Source organism: Urocitellus parryii, chromosome 11 (genome assembly GCF_045843805.1).
Source record: "Urocitellus parryii isolate mUroPar1 chromosome 11, mUroPar1.hap1, whole genome shotgun sequence".
Lineage (NCBI taxonomy): Eukaryota > Metazoa > Chordata > Mammalia > Rodentia > Sciuridae > Urocitellus > Urocitellus parryii.
This window is the reverse complement of record NC_135541.1, coordinates 110512361-110532284: the sequence shown is the minus strand read 5'-3', so window position 1 is coordinate 110532284 and position 19924 is coordinate 110512361.

The following is a 19924-nucleotide window of genomic DNA, read 5'->3' as shown; positions in this document are numbered from 1 at the left end:
TTTCCGATTTTTCTTATGTAGGCACTCATAACTATCAACTTTCCACTCAGAAAAGCCTTCATGGTGTCCCAGAAGTTCTGGTGTGTTGTATCATTATTCTTGTGTGAGTCTAAGAATTGTTAAATTTCTCCCCTGGTTTCTTTTATCACCTTTCATTATTCAAAATACATTCTTCATGTTTTATATACAGCCTTCACATTTTTTTGGTTGATTTCTAATTTCATTCCATTATGACTCAATAGAATGCAAGGAATTATATCAATTTGCTCGTATTCACTAAAGTTGCTTTTTCACCTAAAATGTTGTCTATTTTGGGGAAGGTTCTGTCATCAGATGAGGAAGAAACTGTATTCAGCTCTTATTGGATGGAATATTCTATAAATAAATGTTAAGTTCATTTGATTTATAATATTTTTCATATACAAAGAGTTTTTACAGAATTGATGCATGTATGACCTATGTGTTGGTGAGAGAGTTGTGGTGAACAATAATACGACAGTATTATTGTACTGGGGTCTATCTGAGGCTTCAATTTGAGCAGTGTCTGTTCATGTAATTAACTGCACCAACATTGTGGGAAGAAATACATATAAATTCTTGTTGGATTTTCCCCTTTACCTGTATAAAGTGACATTCTTTGTGTATTCTGATTAATTTTATAAGTATCATTTACATGCTTTATCAATTTCTATCCTTTTATTTTCAGCCTGTGAATGTCTTTGCCTGTCAAGTGAGTCACTTACTAACGACATAAATTGGGTTTTGTTTTTTTAATTCCTTATTCCAGCCTATACCTTTTGACTGGAGAGTTGAGACTATTTACATTCAATGTTATTATAGACCGATGTTTATTAATTCATGTCATTTTGACTTTTTTATAATGTTTAATTTGGTCCTGTTCCTCATTTGCTTAGCTACTCTTCAAGTGAGCTCTGGAGTTTGTTTTTAATTTCTTCTTTGTGAAGTATCTCTAAGTATTTTCTGTAATGCTAACTTAGTCATCGTGAATACCTTTAGCCTGACTCTCACAATCCTGTACAATTCCAATGATTCTTTATTTTGGTCTCTTAATGTTGTCTCAGAGTTCTGTATATTTTGGTCCTGGTTACTTATTTTCATTTCCTCAACACCATCCAAACATTTCAGGCCAGCCATTTCCAGCTGTAAGATTGTGTCTTCAGTATGGTCTACTCTATTAGAGAGATTCTCAATTGATTAACATTTTATTGTCTTTCATTTCAAAGATTTCTACTTGGTTCTTTTTCAATTTCTCATTCATATCAGGTACTGACTTCTTTAATTCATTTTTTTTTGTTTTTTGTATTCTCCTGGAATTCATTGATCACTTTCATAATCATTCTTTTGAATTCTTTATCTGGTAGGTTTCATCTACTTTCCTATCTTTGAAGTCATTTGAAGGTGAATTCTGAGCTTCAAGAGGAATTGTGTTGCCTTGTTTTTTATATTTTTTATATACTCGTGTTTGGTTTCATTTATCTTTGGGGATGAATTTATCTCCCACTCTTATATGTGGGTCTTTTTAGGGCAAAGTCTTTTTTTTTTTTTTTTGCCAAAGTATCACTGATTTAGATAGAACACTCATAGGAATGGTCTCCACAGCATTTGTGTTAATCTGTTTTTGCTGTAGTAGTGGATGTTCATGCATGGGATTTGAGTCTCTCCCTCCAATCATTTCTAACTGGGGCCTGATCATTAGTTTTTTTTTCCTCTTCTATTCTTTGTATTAAAGTATAACTAACATTTAAGTATGATGAATTTGTGGAGAGAAAAATGTGCTATCTTTTGGCTAGTTTAGTTTAGCAGCAGAGTCTCCACCCTATACACTTGTAGTGTCTCTGTGGATTCCCAGCACTTCACAGATGAGGGAGAAACAAACAATAGCAATAACTAAAGCCAACAATATACAGAATTAAAATAAACATCCAGTGCCTACTATGAAATCTACAACACCAATTACCACAAAAAAACAAGAATGGTGGGATTAGCAATTTCCAACAGCAAAAACATTAAAAGGTGTCAACAAGGACAGTAAATGTCTACTCTAATGCTGTCCATGCTAATGCCAAATCTATATATGTAGATATAGTAGACATCAGGTGTTAACTATGACATTCACAGTAATAATAACTGCAACAACATGAATAGTCTCAGGAGTTAGATAAGCCAAGTAGTTCTAAAAAATGGTACAGATAGCTGGGTGTGGTTGTTAATAATAATGGTGATTATAGTTATTTCTGCACAGCTGTAATCCCAGTAGTTCAGGATTCTAAGGCAGGAGGATTGCAAGTTCAAAGTCCACCTCAGCAGCTTAGCAAGGAAGCCCTAAGCAACTTAGTGAGAACCTGTCTCAAACAAATTTTAAAGGACTGGGAATATGGCCCAGTGGTTCAGTGCCCCTTGGTTTAATCCTGATACAAAAAAAAAAATGATATACAAATATAGTTCACAAGAGACATAAAATGTGATATGAAGGTAGAAGAAAGTTTAGAATGTTCAAAATGTGAAAAGAGAGAAGGAGGAGATACAGCAATTGAGAATCACAAAGGAGGGAAAAAATTAAAAAAAAATAAAGGGAGAGAGAACAAGAGAATTTGGCTATTTGTGAGGAAAGAAAGGAAACAAAGATACAAACACAAAACAAATAAAATAAAAGCCACAACCCTTAGAGACAAGAAAAAATAACTCAAAAAATGTTGGCTGGGGATATAGCTCAACTGGCAAAGTGCTTACCTTGCATGCACGAGGCCCTGGGTTCAATCCTCGGTACCACACACACAAAAAACAGCTCACTCCTCATTAGTATAGTGGTGAGTATACTCGCCTGTCAAAAAATTCTAAAAAAAAAAAAAAAAAGAGGTGGAAAGAATCAAATAGTACATGCATATATCCATGCACCAAACGGTAGAGCAAGAACACTAAAAAAATAAAAGAAAAAAGATCTTGATGAAAAAAATGAAAGGATGTTTCTATTAATGTGGTCCAAATAGTCAATAGGGATGGCTTGCTGCCTATATTCAAAAGTGCATCCTTCCATTTTTGTTTCTTCTTGGCCTATGGACAAAATGAAGGAGGAAAAAAAGAGCTGGGGACAGGGCTGATCTCCTTTCTCTTTTGGTGTTGTTCATTAAGCTACCAGTTGGAGTGGTCTAAAACTAAAGCTGACTGAAGTAGCTTTCAGCTTACCTTCTTGGCAGCGTAAAGTAGGATAGAAAGGGAAGTATTGTCAATTGGAGTTTTGTCCAGATGGATGCACTTTCATGGTAGGACTGTTGTAGATTTCTAAAAGGTATCTGGACATAGCTCTAATCAGTCCTTAGGGACTCTGTTGGGTGGTATCTGCTCTGTGCTCTGGAGAGATTAGATAAACACACCCCAGTGTCCAGGAAGATGCCCATCTGTGCTGGGAATCAGGATATCCAGAACCTCTCATGAATTCTACTCTTGGTACCGGTTAATCAGCCCTCCACAGGTCTCACAAACTCAGCTGCCCACAAATTTGGCTTTCTCAGGCTTAGTCTCTGAGTGCATTCACATTTGCCTCTTAAGTTTCCCAGTCCTCTTCAGCTGATCATGTGAGCCACCAGACTCCAAGGGAAAGTGAGATGCTCACACCTCCATTTTTTTCTGACTTGAAATCCCTGGGTACAGTCTGTGCCCATTCACTCACATCTGCTAGGTACACCCTAGGCCACATAGTGGACAAGAGCATGGTAATGTTTGCCATGATCTCCAGGGTTCCTGTAGCAGCAAGTTGCAGTCTGACCTCCTCAAGATGGCTCCCACTGCAGCTTCTGCTTACCAGTTGAGAAATACAGAGCACTTTTCAAACACTACTTTGCTGTGAAGCCTCTGGATCAACTAAGTTCAGTCTGCTTTTCTCATCCACAGGTTTGTTTTTTTTTCATGACAAATTTGTCCTTTGCATTTCTATGGGTCAGCCTTCCTTCCCCTCTGCCGTGAACCAGTGTTGTTACCACAATGAACTCATTCTTGTTCTTTGTTCAATGTATCTAAATTTCTGAGTCTCTAAGAGACTTTGTCCAGTATTGAATTTTAACAAATTACCTTTGTCACTCACCTCACTGAAAAGCAGTACTACAGCTGCTTAAATTCAAAGTCATGGAGCAATTGGAAATGTGGCTGGAAGTCCTCTAATTCACTGACTCTTCTTTGTTGTTTTTTGAAGGAAGAACGCTTTCACACTTTTTTCTTTTGTTAAAATCATTTCTAAAAATTTTTTTTGTCAGTGAAATTGTTCCCCTAATTTTGCTTTCTGATTATTTTTGGCACATATTTTCTTCTATTGTTTTTGTATCGTCCCATCTTGTAAATTCACCTTACTAATTTTTGAGATTTGTTGTAGACTCCATCAAATTTGCTGTTATAAGCCATGATGTAATCTAGGATTTGCCAATTTTTTTCCTGTATCTATTGAGATAACCATGTGTCTTTTGTTCTTGATTAATATGGTAAACGACATTGATTTTTTAAAATAAATGACAGCAGAATGCATTACAATTCTTATTACACATATAGAGCACAATTCCTCATATTTCTGGTTGTATATAAAGTATGTTCACACCAATTCATGTCTTCATACATGTACTTTGGATAATAATGTCCATCACATTCCACCATCCTTGCTAATCCCCTGCCCTGTCCCTTCTTCTCCCACCTCTAATTTTTAAATTATATTCAGATCTTTCATAGTTGCAATAAATCTAATCCAGTCATGTGGTATAATTCTTTCTCTCTCTCTCTCTCTCTCTCTATATATATATATATATATATATATATAGAGAGAGAGAGAGAGAGAGAGAGAGAATCTGAATACAATAATATTTATTATTATTATTATTATTATTATTATTTGTACCAGGGATTGATCCCGGGGCACTTAACCACTTGTACCAGGGATTGATCCCGGGACACTTAACCACTGGAGCATATCCCCAGCCCTTTCTTGTATTTTAGAGACATGGTTTTGCTGAGTTGCTGAGTGCCTTGCTAAGTTACTGAGGCTGGCTTTAGACTCACAATCCTCCTGCCTCAGCCTCCAGAGTTCCTGGATTACAGTGTGTGCCACCGAACCCGACTCAGTTTAATAATTTTAAGTGATGTTTATGTCTATATTCTGGAGGACTTAAGTCTGTTCTTTTATTTGTGATATAGTTGACTTTGAGTAATACTGATTTCAAAGAATGAATTTGAAAGTGTTTTTTTCTCCTCTATAGTGTGAAAAACATTGGGATAGAAATGGCATTTTTAAAAAATATTCACTGGTGATAGCATCTAAAGTCAGTTTTAAATTGTGGTAAGATTTTTAATTGCTAATTCAATTTATATGCTTATTATAGATTTAGTCTATTTCCTTTCTGCTCCTGGTTGCTTTTGTATTTGTATTTTATCATTTTATCTACATTATCTAATGTGTTGGCACGAAGTTGGTCATAATTTCCTTATAATCATCTTAAATTTTGAAGGTGTGATAGTGATACCCTTTCTTTTATTCCTAAATTTAGTATTTTTTGTCTTCTCTATTTTTTTTCTCTTGTCAGCATGTCTAGCTAAAGATTTGACTATTCTTTTATTGTTTTCATCTCTGCCACAGTTTTAATTTCCTCCAGAAGCTTCCAGGTCTCCTCTGTATGTAAACAGTCTGTCAAGCAACCAGGATGCATAAAAAACTTATCAGCTTTTTTTTTTAAAATTTTTATTTTTGGATGCTCTCATTTCAAGGATCTTTCTGTAGTTTCTGGCTCGTGTTCTGGGCCTGCCACTCATGCAGCAGGGTCAGGTCTATGACCTACCGCTCAGGGCTATAGGCTTTCTCTGTCTATTTCCTTGCTGAGTCTACTACTTTCACGGGTAATACCTCCAAAGGAAAGTGGTTCCTCTAAGAGAAAAGCTACTGTTTTCATGGTCAATCCTATTCTGGGGCCCTGTGGTGTTAGATGAGCAGGAGGGGAGATGGAAATAGTTCTATGTGAGTCATGTACTCCCAGGGTTCTTACACCAAGTTTGCCATGTGGCATGAATAAATACTTCTCAGTTTGTTGATTACATTTAAGTAATTTCAAGAGTCCTTATTAAATAGTTCTGACAGTTTTGGTCAGTGTTATATTGTTTATTCAAGGCAGGATTTGAAGAGCTCCTCACTCAACCATAGAAAGATATCCTGTCTATATATTTTCTTTGGCCATATAACATTGGCAAGGACAATCCTTCTCTGGAAGAGGCTATGTTTTCTCCAATGTATGTTTTTGGTGCCTTTGTCTAGTATCAGATAACTGTATTTATGTGGGTTTGTCTCTGTGTCTTCTATTCTATACCATTGGCTCATATGTCTATTTTGGTGCCAATACCATGCTGTTTTTGTTACTACAGCTTTGTAGTATAGTTTAAGGTCTGGTATTGTGATGCCTCCTGCTTTACTCTTCCTGCTAAGGATTGCATTGGATATTCTGGGTCTCTTATTTTTCCAAATGAATTTCATGATTGCTTTTTAGATATATTATCCTATAGTTTATATGTAACTAAATTTAAATTAGGAATATTTTAAGATTGTTATATTTAGGTTTATGAGTGAGATTAATTTGTAATTTTAATATCTTAGAATGTTTGAGCCTAGCTTTGGTTTTAACATTATTCTAGTTTCATAATACTGGTTGGGAATTATTCCTAATTTTCCTATTTTTTTGGAAAAGATTATATGGAACATGTTGTATATCCTTAAATATTTAATATAATTTATTATTTAGGCAAATTAGGCCCAGGAGTGTTTTTGTAAATAGATTTTATTTTTTAATTAATTAATTAATTTTTATTTATTTGTTAGTTCTAATCAGTTATACATGACAGTAGAAAGCTCCTCTATTGTACACAAATGGAGCAGAATTTTTCACTTCTCTGCTTGTTTATGAAGTAGATTCACACAGTTTGTGCAATCATACAAGTACTTAGGATAATGATGCCCATCTTATTCCATCATCTTTCCTACTTCTTATTCCTTCCCCTTTTCTCCATCCAAAGTTCCTCCACATATCCCATGCAACCCCCCCATATGGATTAGCATCCACTTATCAGAGAAAAAATTTGGCCCCTGTTTTGATGAATTTGGCTTATTTCACTTAGCATGATATTCTCCAACTCCATCCATTTACCTGCAAATGCCATAGTTTTATTCTCTTTTAATGCTGAGTAATATTCCATTGTGAATATACATCATAGTTTCTTTATTCATCTATTGAATGACATCTAGGTTGCATCCACAGTTTAGCAATTGTGAATTGTACCATTATAAACACAGTTCTTAAGTTTTTAGGGTATAGACCAAAGAGTAGGATAGCTGGGTCAAATGGTGGTTCTATTCCAAGTTTTCTAAGGAATCTTTATACTGCTTTCCAGATTGGTTGTACCAATTTGCAGTCCCACCAGCAATGTATGAGTGTGCTTTTTTCCCCACATCCTCACCAACATTTATTGTTATTTTCATTCTTGATAATTGCCATTCTGACTGGCATAAGATGAAATATTAGAGTAGTTTTGATTTGCATTTCTCTAATTACTAGAGATGTTGAACATTATTTCATATATTTGTTTATCATCGATTGAGTATCTTCATCTGAGCAGTATCTGTTCAACTCCTTAGTCCATTTATTGACTGGGTTATTTTATTTTATTGGGTGTTTAGTTTTTTGAGTTCTTTATATGTCCTGGAGATTAGTGCTCTATCTAACGTGAGTGTGGCAAAAATTTTCTCCCAAAATGTAGGCTCTCTCTTCACCTCATTGATTGTTTCTTTTGCTGAGAAGAAGCTTTTAGTTTGAATCCATCCCATTTATTAATTCTTGATTTTATTTCTTGCACTTTAAGAGCCTTGTTAAGGAAGTCAGGAACTAATCTGATGTGACAAAGATTTGGGCCTACTTTTTTCTCTATTAAGCACAGAGGCTCTGGTTTAATTCCTAGGTTCTTGATCCACTTTGAGTTGAGTTTTTGCATGGTGACAGACAGGGATTTAGTTTCATTTTGCTGCATATTTCCAGTTCTCCCAGCACCTTTGTTGAAGGGGTTATGTTTTCTCCAATGTATGTTTTTGGTGCCTTTGTCTAATATAACTGTAATTATGTGGGTTTGACTGTGTCTTCTATTCTATACCATATGGTTCATATGTCCAGTTTGGTGCCAATACCATGCTGTTTTTGTTACTACACCTTTATAGTATAGTTTAAGGTCTGGTATTGTGATACCTCCTGCTTCACACTTCTTGCTAAGGATTGCTTTGGCTATTCTGGGTCTCTTATTTTTCCAAATGAATTTCATGATTGCTTTTTTCTATATCTATAAGGAATGACATTGGGATTTTAATGGTTATCACATTGAATCTGTATAGCACTTTGAGCAGTATGGCCATTATGACAATATTGATTCTGCCTATCTAAGAGCATAGGAGATCTTTCCATCTTCTAAGGTCTTCTTCAATTTCTTTCTTTAGTGTTCTCTGGTTTTCATTGTAGAGGTCTTTCACCTCTTTTGTTAGATTGATTCCCAAGCACTTTATTTTACTTTTTTTTCTTTTTTGAGGCTATTGTGAATGGGGGTAGTTCTCCTAATTTCTCTTTTAGAGGATTCATCATTGATGTATAGAAATGCATTTGATTTATGGTTATTGATTTTATATCTTGCTACTTTGCTGAATTCACTTATTAATTCTAGAAGTTTTATGGTGGAATTTTTTGGATCCTGTAAGTATAGAATTAGTCCTTGGCAAACAATGATAGTTTGAGTTCTTCTTTTCCTATTCATATCCCTTTAACTTCTTTCATCTAATTGTTCTGGCTAGAGTTTCAAGGACTATGTTGAATAGAAGTGGTGAAAGAGAACATCTTGTCTTCTTCCTGTTTTTAGAAGGAAAACTTCCAATTTTGCTCCATTTAGTATGATGTTGGCCTGGGGTTTAGCATAGATAGCTTTTACAATGTTGAGGTATGTTCCTATTATTCCTAGTTTTTCTACTGTTTTGAACATGAAAGGGAAGGGTGCTGTATTTTGTCAAATGCTTTCTCTGAATCAATTGATATAATCATATATTTCTTATCTTTAAGTCTATTGATGTGCTGTACTATGTTTATTGATTTCTGTATGTTGAACCAACCTTGCATCCCTGGAATGAACCCCACTTGATCATGGTGCACTATTTTTTAAATATGATTTTTTATGTGATTTGCTAGAATTTTACTGAGAATTTTTATATCTATGTTCATCAGAAATATTGGTCTGAAATTGTCTTTCTTTGATGTGTCTCTGGTTTGGGCATCAGAGTGATACTAGCTTCATAGAATGAGTTTGAAAGGGATCCCTCCTTTTCTATTTTATGGAATAATTTGAGGATGATTGGTATTAATTCTTCTTTGTAGGTCTTGTAGAACTCGGCTGAGAATCCCTCTGGTCTTGGGCTTTTCTTGGTTGGTAGACTTTTGTTGGAGTTTTCTATTTCCTTGCTTGAAACTGATCTGTTTAAGTTGTTATATCCTCCTGGTTCAGTTTGGGTTGATCATATGCCTCTAGAAATTTGTTGATGTCTTCAAGGTTTTCTATTTTACTGGAGTATAAATTTTCAAAATAGTTTCTAATTATCTTCTGTATTTCAATAGTGTCTGTTGTGATATTTCTGTTTTCATCACAAATTTTAGTAATTTGAGTTTTCTCTCTCTGACTTTTCATTATGGTGGCTAAGGTTCTGTCAATTTTATTTACTTTTTCGAAGAACCAGTTTTTTGTTTTATCAATTTTTTGAATTGTTTCTTTCATTTCAATTTCATTGATTTTAACCCTGATTTTAATTATTTCCTGTCTTCTGCTTCTTTTGGTGTTGGTTTGTTCTTCTTTTGCTAGAGCTTTGAGATGTAATGTCAGGTCATTTATTTGTTGACTTTCTCTTCTATTTATCAATGAGCTTAATTCGATGAAGTAGTCTCTTAGTACTGGCTCCATAGTGTCCCAGAGATGTTGAAATGTTGTATTGGAGTCCTCATTTACCTCTAATATATTTTTTTTATCTCCTCTTTGATATCTTCCATTATCCATGCATCATTCCATAGTGTATTATCTAGTCTCCAAGTGTTGGAATAGCTTCTATTTTTTATTTTATCATTGATTTATAATTTCATTCCATTTTGATCTGATAGAATGCCAGGTAGTATCTCTACTTTCTTGTATTTGCAAAACTTGCTTTGTGGCATAAAATATGTTCTATTTTGGAGAAGGATCCATTTCCTGCTGAGAAGAAAGTGTATGTTCTTATTTATGAATGAAATGTTCTGTATATATCTGTTAAGTCTAAATTATTGATTGGTTTATTGAGTTCTATAGTTTCTTTGCTTAGTTTTTGTTTGGGAGATCTATCCAATGGTGAAAGAGGTGTGTTAAAGTCACCCAGTATTATTGTGTTATGGTCTATTGGATTCTTGAAGTTGAGAAGGGTTTGTTTGACATACATAGATGCCTCATTGTTCAGCATAGATATTTAGGATTGTTATGTCTTGCTGATGTATGATTTCCTTAAGTAGTATGAAATGACCTTCTTTATCCCTTTTTACCAACTTTGGTTTGAAGTCCACTTTATCTGATATGAGGATGGAAATATCTGCTTGCTTAAGTGGTGGCTATGAGTGATACCTTTTTTCCCATTCTTTCATTTTTAGTTTGTGTCTTTTTCTGTGAGATAAGTCTCTTGCAGGAAGCATATTGTTGTTGTTTTAAATCCAATCTACCAGTCTATGTCTTTTAATTGATGAGTTTAGGCCATTGACATTCAGGGTTATTCCTAATCATTTGGGTTTATTTTTGGTTTTAAACTTGACTTGGCTTCTCCTTTGATTGGCCTTTTCTTTAATGTAGTTCCTCCCTTTGCTGATTTTCATTGTTGTTTTTTGTGTTTATCATGAAGATTTTAATTTCATCATCAAATCTGAAGCTTAATTTTTCTGGATATAAGATTCTGGGTTGGCAAACATTTTCTTTCAGAGCTTGGTATATGTTGTTCCAGGATCTTCCGACTTTGAGTGTGTGGGTTAAAAAATCTGCTGATATCCGAATTGGTCTCCCCCTATATGTAATCTTATTTCTCTCTCTTGCGGCCTTTAAAATTCTATCCTTATTCTGTAAGCTAGGCATTTTCATTATAATGTGCCTTGGTATAGATCTGCTGTAATTTTGTACATTCGGTGTCCTGTAAGCCCCTTGTATTTGATTTTCCAATTCATTCTTTATGTTTTGAAAATTTTCTGATATTATTTCATTAAAGAGATTGTCCATTTATTTTGTTTGAATCTCTGTGACTTCCTCCATTCTGAGTAATCTTAGATTTGGTCTTTTAATGTTATCCTATAATTCTTGGATGTTCAGTTTATGGTTTCTTATCATCCACACTGTGTGGTCAACTTTATTTTTAAGATTTTATATTTTGTCTTCATTGTCTAAGGTTCTGTCTTCCAAATGATCTAGTCTGTTGGTGATGCTTTGTATTGAGTTTTTTATTTGGTTTGTTGTTTTCTTCATTTCAAGGATTTCCGTTTGTTCGAGAATCTCCATCTCTTTCTTAAAGTAATCTTTTGCTACCTGTATTTGCTATCTTATCTCTTTGCTGGAATGATCAATTTTTTCCTGTATTTGCTCACTTACATCATTCTTTAATTCACAGATCATTTTAATTATGTATGTTCTGAACTCCTTCTCTGACGTTTCATGTACTTCACTGTCAATGGATTCTATTATTGTAGTATCTTTGTTTGTTTGGGGCACTTTCCTCTCTTGATTTTCTATGTTGTCTATGTGTTTTCCTCTCTTGCAGTGCAGATCTGATGTATTGCAGCTTCTACCCTATAATCTTGTAGTGGACCTCCAGGTTACCAATACCTTACCTTTAAGGAGAATATCAATGTTTACAACACCCAATGAAACCAGAATGTAACCATAAGCCAATTAGATTCTATTTCGATATTTGCAGTTTTGTTGATATAAACAGAAATGTGGTGTTCAGTTATCCCCTACCATATAGCCAATATGGTTTGCATAAGTGTTTACAGTTTCTAATGGTGTACAGGGCTGAAGGTAGGCTGTGATGTTTATGAGGTAGGATGTGAGAATATAGAGGTATTATGTTATAGGAGTAGTGAAAAGGTAATCAAAAGAAGTTGGCTATTGGCAGGAGAAAAAAGAGAGAGAGGCAACCCAATGCGAGGCTCCCTGTTAATTCTACAATAGGATAGTGTCTATTAGCACACCTACCAGAGATAACTCTGGTGCAACCAGTCCCATAGGGACCGTGGTGACAGTTTGCCAGGTCCTGGTTGTTGTCCCTAGATGGAAGCAGCCATGTCCCCAATTGGTGGTGGCAGTAGCATCAAGCCTGTAAGTACCTTGATGTTGGGCTTCAGGCCCCAGTCAGTGTCCCAAGGTGGAAGCTGCCTCAGCTAAAGATAGTGGAAGCAGCAGTGGAGGTGGTAGTGGAGGTAACCCAAGATGAAGGTGGCGGTGTCCCAAGATAGAGGCAACAGCTTTCAGAGATGGGGCTAAAAGGATGGGCTATGAAATGGTGTTGGTTGGCTTATTCAGTGATGCTGCAGTATATTGTGCAGTGCTTTAATGGACAGCCACCTCCTAGCCTTGTCCTAAGTCCCATGATGGAAATTACCATATGGGGAGGGCTATGGCGGTGGCTGCAACCTTCTAAAATGGAGGTGGTTTGGGTGGAGCTGCATGTTGGTGCTCCACGGTGTTCCCCTCCCCGCGAACACGGTGTTCCACTCCATGGTGCTCCACTCCATGCTGTGGGCCAGAACTCTCCAGGCTGTACTTAGGTTTTAAATTATAGATTCAATTATTTTAATATAGAGAGAGCCCTTAGTTTTCTTGAATGTTTAGGTCAATTTTGTCCCTCAAAAAATGCCTATTGCATCAACGTTTTTAAATCTATTGCCATAAACTTCCTCATAATATTCTTTTGTTTCATTGTGATGTCCATAGGATTTGTAGTAATAGCTACATTTTAATTCTTGCTATTGCTGATCTTTAATTTCTGTCTTTTTATTCCTCACCAGTGTTTCCAGGAGTTTCAATTTAACTTAATTTTAGGAGTATGTTTTATGTACACTTTTAGGGATGGGGATGTGGCTCAAGCGATAACATGCTCGCCTGGCATGTGCAGGGCTCTGGGTTCGATCCTCAGCACCACATAAAAATAAAATAAAGATGTTGTGTCTACCAAAAACTAAAAAATAAATATTAAAAAAGTCTCTCTCTCTCTCTCTCTCTCAAAACAAAACAAAAAAAAAAACAGAAAACACTTTTGGTAAAAATATTTCTATTTCTTTAATTTCTTATCATTATCATCTCTTGCTTTTTTGTTTGATTTACTTTTTTTCTAATTTTATAAAGGTGGATGTGGGGAACATGTTTCTTAGCCTCTGTTTTATTAGGGCATAAGTTTCATTCTTAGCAAAGTTTTGGCTGCATCTGAGTTTTTCTGTGTAGAATAAGCATTCAGTTCAAACAATTCATATTTTTGTTTTGATTTTTTTCTATTTATTTTTCCAGCACTTATCTGCAACTTAATTTTTAATTTCTAAGCATGTAAATTTTCATTTACATTTTATTATTAATTTCTAACTTAATAATAAAACATTATTAGCAGAAGAAAAAAGAGAGAGAGGCAACTCCATGCGAGGTTCCCTGTTGCCTCTACAATAGGATGGTATCTTGTTAGCACACTTAGTAGAGATAACTCTGGTGCAACCAATCCCACAGGGACCTTGGTTCAGTAATTTTTCTTCCTGGTTCACAAAAGAAATTTTTAGTGGGGTTTTAAGAAATGAGGCTAGATAGAGCATAATGGTAAGTTAGCAGCTCTGTTAATCAAATGCAAATAATAACATTAATAGCAATGCAAAAAAGCAAAGCTTTCTCATACTGTCTAGAGATCTCAAAACCCCACTCAGAATCTCATCCACTTAAATGGCCTGTAAGAACAGCAACATACACTGTAATCCATATTTTACAGATTGGAAGATACATAAATGTGTTTCTATTAAACATCAAATAGATAATTTACCCTGGTTTTAAATAGAATAAAATAAATTGTGTTCACTTTAAATGCTTTTTCTAGACCTTATGTAAGTGTAAAGTATCTTGGGTTGTCAATGTTATCAAGCTGTGTATTCAAAAACTTTTATTTTTGATACTGCCTCTTTAAAAATTATAACACTGGGAAATGTTTTACACTGGCATCAGTGAATTTTATGATGTTACTTTTTCTCTATTATAAAATTCACTACTTATAATTAAATTTTATCCCATGCCAGGCATGACTTTTATGTTCTGCCCTTTGATAAGGTAGAATTTTCTTTTATTTCTATACTAAATCAATTTTTATATTAAATTTACTTTAATTGATACATAAAGCTTAAAATTTTATATAATAATATGATACCATGTAGTGTTTTGATATATGTGTACATTGTATGAGGTTTAAATTAGATTAAATATATCTATCTCTTTAAACATTTATAATTACTTTATGACAAAAACCTTCAAAATCCCTTTTTCTAGCTTTTTTGAAATAAACAGAACATAATTTGTTAGCATGGGTCTCACCAGCACTTCTTGCTGGTGTCTAACTGCAACTCTATGCCCATTGATGTGCCTTGCCACATCCCCTTCTCCCCACTATGATCCCCAGTCTCTGGTAACCACAGTTCTCCTCTCAACTCCTAACACTTCTTAGACAGGTAAGGAAGTCAAGCCTCTTTGGGAAGGTGGTATTGGATGGTGACACATCAGGCTGCATTCCATCTCTTAGAGATTGCAAGGGCTTAGATTGGTTCTTTAACCTTCAGAATATCTGCTTTCCCAGCTGCAAAATGGAATTATCAAGGCTCATCCCGAATAACCCAGAAAAATGTGAATATATTGGAGCAATACAATTATGTAATTAATATTAATGATGTGATTTCTAATCTCTATTTAGCAGGCAATGCCCTCTTCCACCTGTCCTCTCTGAGCGTCTGTGGGGTAACATCTTCCACTCATGTGTATCCGTACTAGAATAGGGCTGCAGGGTGGCAGGAGTGTGGGCTTTGAGATTTGCATCCAACCTGATGGCTTCCTGATGCATTTTCAGGCATAGAATTGACCCTGGGCACATGAATGAATGACTACATTGCAGAATGGACGGAACTCACTACTATTTCCTCCCCTGTGCTAATTTTTAGGCCCTTTTAGCTTCCAGGCTACATTTTTTTTTTCTGTCCAACCCAATCTTGCAATTGGGAAGTGGGACACACATTTATGCTAAAGAATTCTGAATTTTTTGCCAATCGATGGTACCCTACTGCCTCATGTATGGTTATTTTCTGCCAGCAACTTGGATGGAGAACCAGTATCTACTCTTCCTCTAACTAGAATGCAGTCACATTGATTAAAAGTCATTTTGGAACTCCATTTATGAAATCAGGTGGTATTTTTCCTAGACTCTTGAACTTCTCTGACTTCATTTTGATACTTACTACTTAGCTTGTGATCTCCTGTGAATGTCACATATGTTTCAGTCACTGAAAAGTTATTTCTCTGCCATGAATGGAAGTTCAGCAATTTGGAGACTGGGAAGGGGTGGTGTGGGGGTGGGGATGGGGGATGGGGGATGGGTGGGGTGGGGGTGGGGGGTGGGGGGATGGTTAACATATTTTCTCATGTTTTCTTCTCCTTTTCTCATTTTAATCCTGTTCTCCTCCTCTGAGAAAAGACCTTCCTTCTCCTTTCTAGAAGCCAAGCCCACGTCGACCTCACTCTTTCTAGTGGACTGCAGTCCAACAGGTCAGTAATGAAGCATGCTCTGCTTATCTCTGTTCCCCAACCTTGAGAGTCCACTCTTCCTGAAGCACAACTGGGACCAGCCTCTTCGTTAAAAAGCAAAAACTAAACCAACAACCAACAAACAAGCAAAGAACTAGGACAGTGCTCTGGGAAGCTTTGCCCCAGGAGTCTGTGGTCTTGGGTGGATGATTGGACCTGTGCATAAGCTGAAAGCAGGACAAAAGCTTCATCCCTGTCCTGGTGCTGGCTTGTCTCCAGGGGGAGGAGTGTGCTCTTTTTTTTCCTCTGGCCACAGCTCGTCCCCTTTATCCCATACACATGCACTTCATTGTGCGAAAGCTGTACAACAGTGCAGCCTTGATTTATGAGGGCTGCGTTTCTTCCCTGATCCTGGCTGGCACAGCACTGGAGGCTTTGCTTTTATGTGTCCACGTCTAGGGGCAACTGGCAGCCAGCTGTTGGAAATTGGTTTAAGAAAATAATAAAAATAAAAATACCCATGGACTGTCCTGTGGTTCCAGGTTTCTGGTACCTGCCATTAGCTTTGGAATAAATAACGGGGTCTTTCCCCTTGGAATGAGATTTCTCTATGACACATAGATTTATATTGTGCTGGAGTGATTGCTAGGTACCAAGGGGTCTCGCCTCAGGGCTAAGTTAATAATTGAGACTTTTTAGAATAACAAGTCACGTGGCCCCCTCACCCCCTTTCTTCCTAAAGAGTCCCTAACTCTACCTATGTAATGTACTCTCAAGTGTTGGACTTCTGCTAAGCTTAGCTATCTCTGGGGTGGAAGTTAACACCTGGCAGAGACCGGCTACAGGGAGCAGCAGCAGGAGCTCCCCACCCAGGTGAGGATTAGGATGGGGGCAGCCGCCAAAGCAGAAAGAAAGGGGCAGATTGTTTTCAGGGAGCGGCTCCCTCACATATGTGAGCAGTGTTACAGAGAAAAAGGAAAGAAGTCTTCTGAATGACCATGATTCTCTGAATATTCTGAGTTACAGGTCTTTAACAAGTATTTTGTGTACCATATATGTGATCCATGCCAAGCACCTTACTTTATTTACTTGTTTGCTCATGACTGATCTGTCCCAAACTTTCCAAAAAGACTTGAGATGCCTTGAAAGGAAATACCTGTCGAATAAGACAATCAACATTTAAATAGAAGGTGTATGTAGACTGAGGAGGAGAATAAATATATAAAATCTATAAGCCGGCAGTTGGCAACTTCTGTTACTCCGTGAATTAGTTCTGGGTGTAAATGGGCATTTCTTGAAAATGTTGTTCTGTAATCAAACAAGTTAAGTCTGGGTGGAGAAAAGCTAAACAGGTTTTGGGGTTGTTTTTTTTTTTTTTCCTGCAACATTCCCAGATCCCTTAGTTTGCTAAAAAATATTATAATTTTCTGATAGAGGACTACCACGACCTGCTTTTTTCATGGAGTTCTGAGGCTTCGTGAAAAACGGACCAAAGCCAAAACGATTTCTTGACTGGAGCAGTAGTTTAAGCTCCAGGCTCCTTGGGAATAAAGGCAAAAAGAATATTTTTGATGAAAGAATATTTTCTGCATCTAAAGATGAGAATGACCCTTATTTAAAAAAAATAATTTTAAGGGTGTGTCCCATGAATGTTTACCTAAAAGATACTAAATTATATGATGGGCATTAAGCACTGGCTTTGCAGATAAAGAAGACATGCTTTTCTTAGGGCCAATTCTTATTTGACCCATAACACAACATGGAAAACACTGGAAAGGGTCACAAATGTAAAAAAAAAAAAAAAAAATCAAGTTTCTAGAAGGTAGAATTACCAGATGATGTATAGGAAATCCAATAAAATTGGAATTTTAGGTAAACAACTTTTTAGTACAAGTATGTGCAAATGTTGCATAGGACATACTTATACTATAAAATTACTCCTTGAGTAAAAATTAAAATTTAATTGGGTGTCCTGCATTTTTATTTGCAAAGTTTAGCAGCTGACTAAAAGGTCAAGGTCCAAGTCATATGTTGGAATCATGCAGAAGCCTCCTCTCTGCACTAATCACCAGACATAGCATTGCCATGGCCCTCTCAATTGACCCACTGTGATTGGAGGGTTTACTTGTCAAATCTGTCTTCACTTGCCCCACCACCAAATCTCCAGAGTGCTAGTTCTTATCTCTGCATTTCCCTGGGAAGGGGGTCTTATTGACCTTTTGGAATAGTCTCAGGTTGGCACTCAGCCTCCCAGTTCCCTGGAGTCAATGACCAGCCTTAAGAAGGAGCATTTAGTTGGTTGTCATAGGCCGACAAAGATTTTACTCTGGGGCACTCCCCCGCCCCCAGTATTTATCACACCATCTCTGCACTTGTAGTATATTATTAGCCTTTTATGCCTTCTCTGTCACCTGTTGAAATGAGAAAGCAAGGTCTCTGGGCCTCTGCAGCCCTTTCCCTTACATTAACTTAAGTCACACCAGATGTGGGCCTTTAGTGCTTAGGAAGACTAATTGATTTCACCAGTCACAATACTCCTATTGTTTTTATTTTAACACAAATAAACACTGTGGTGGGTTTTCTCTTCCTTCTCTCTCTGGTCCTCTTGCCAAAAGAGCCAAAGGTTATTCAATTAAAGGCATCCAGAAGTGTGATGAAAAATCAATATATGGAGTACATCTACTATTAAAGAAGGAAAAAAAAGGGCGGGGGCGGGGGAAGAAAGGAGAAGGATAAAGCGTTGTAGGGAAGAGGGAAGGAAGGCTCTGAGGGACCAGCAGTAACTCTGATGGATGGCTGGTGTGTGTGAGACATTATTATTTGTAATGTGAGTGTAGGGAGATGGCAGCCGAGCTGAGCAATACACCTGCTGGGCTCCAAGCAGCCAAAACAGCTGCACACATTGATTTAGAAGCTTGCTACTTGGGGCTCCAGGAACGAATCAAGCGACAGCTCATAAAAAAAGAGGGTTTTATGATTTTCCCCCCTCTTTCTGTAAGCAAACGGCCACATCATATGTTTTCCTAATGCGGTCATAACTCAAAATTAAATCCCAGCCCAAGGTGTCAGCCTGGTGCCACGTCAGGAATTGTAACGGCTTGTTTTAGAGGTAGCCATGGAGATGGTGGAAGAAGGATGGGGGAGGTTTGGGAAGGTGGGAAGGGAGACAGGGTGCTGTGTGCATCAGTGTGCCTTAGACACTTAAGAACCATTAGTTATTTTTTTTTTAAAGTGGTGAGAAAACTAGCAGTATTTAGTTGGTGATTTCATGGTTATCTCAACCTCTAATTGACTTTGCTAAGATGCAAAGTACTGTCCCACTAGAGAGAGACTTCTGCCCAAGTGAGGGAGGGTGAGTCCTTGAGCCAGAGCTGCCAAGATGAGGTACTGAGGGACACTGTTCCTTCACCCACTTCAAAACTGGTCATTGATCACTTGGAATGGGAAGGAGTCAAAATACTTCTGATAAATGTTGAATGGAAGTGGTTTCTATAAAAGGTGCGTCAGATTACCCCAAAGCTGTAACTGGCTATGTGTGGTCAAAGTGCTGTGGGCTCCAATAATGCCGGATAAATCTCTTTGCAATGCCCTCCCTAAAGGTGATGAGAAACTATAGGACATGGAGGTAGGTAAGCTGGTCTGTAGGATGTGACAGTTCCACGGATTTCATTGGTTTATTCAGTAGCTTCTAAGTACCAGGAAGTTTGAAAACTGCTCACAAATGAGCAAATGAATGAAAAAAAAATGACTGAAAGAAAAACATGGACGTGTGCTTTATTGCTAATAGTTCTATAACAGCATCATCATGGCCAGAGAGAATAAAATAATGCTCTTCTTTCAAAGCCCAGATCACCAAGTCTCTGTGTAATCCCTAAGGCTCAGACATTAGTCTAGTCTCTTACCTTGACGTTCTTGCTCGCAGAGCGGTCATCCATCAACCTGCTCTCTGCCTTTACTCAGAAGACAACACACCCCGTTGACCTCTCTCTTGAATTCTCATTCTGCATCTCCAGCTGCCTATAGTACATTGCACTTAAATTTCATATTATGC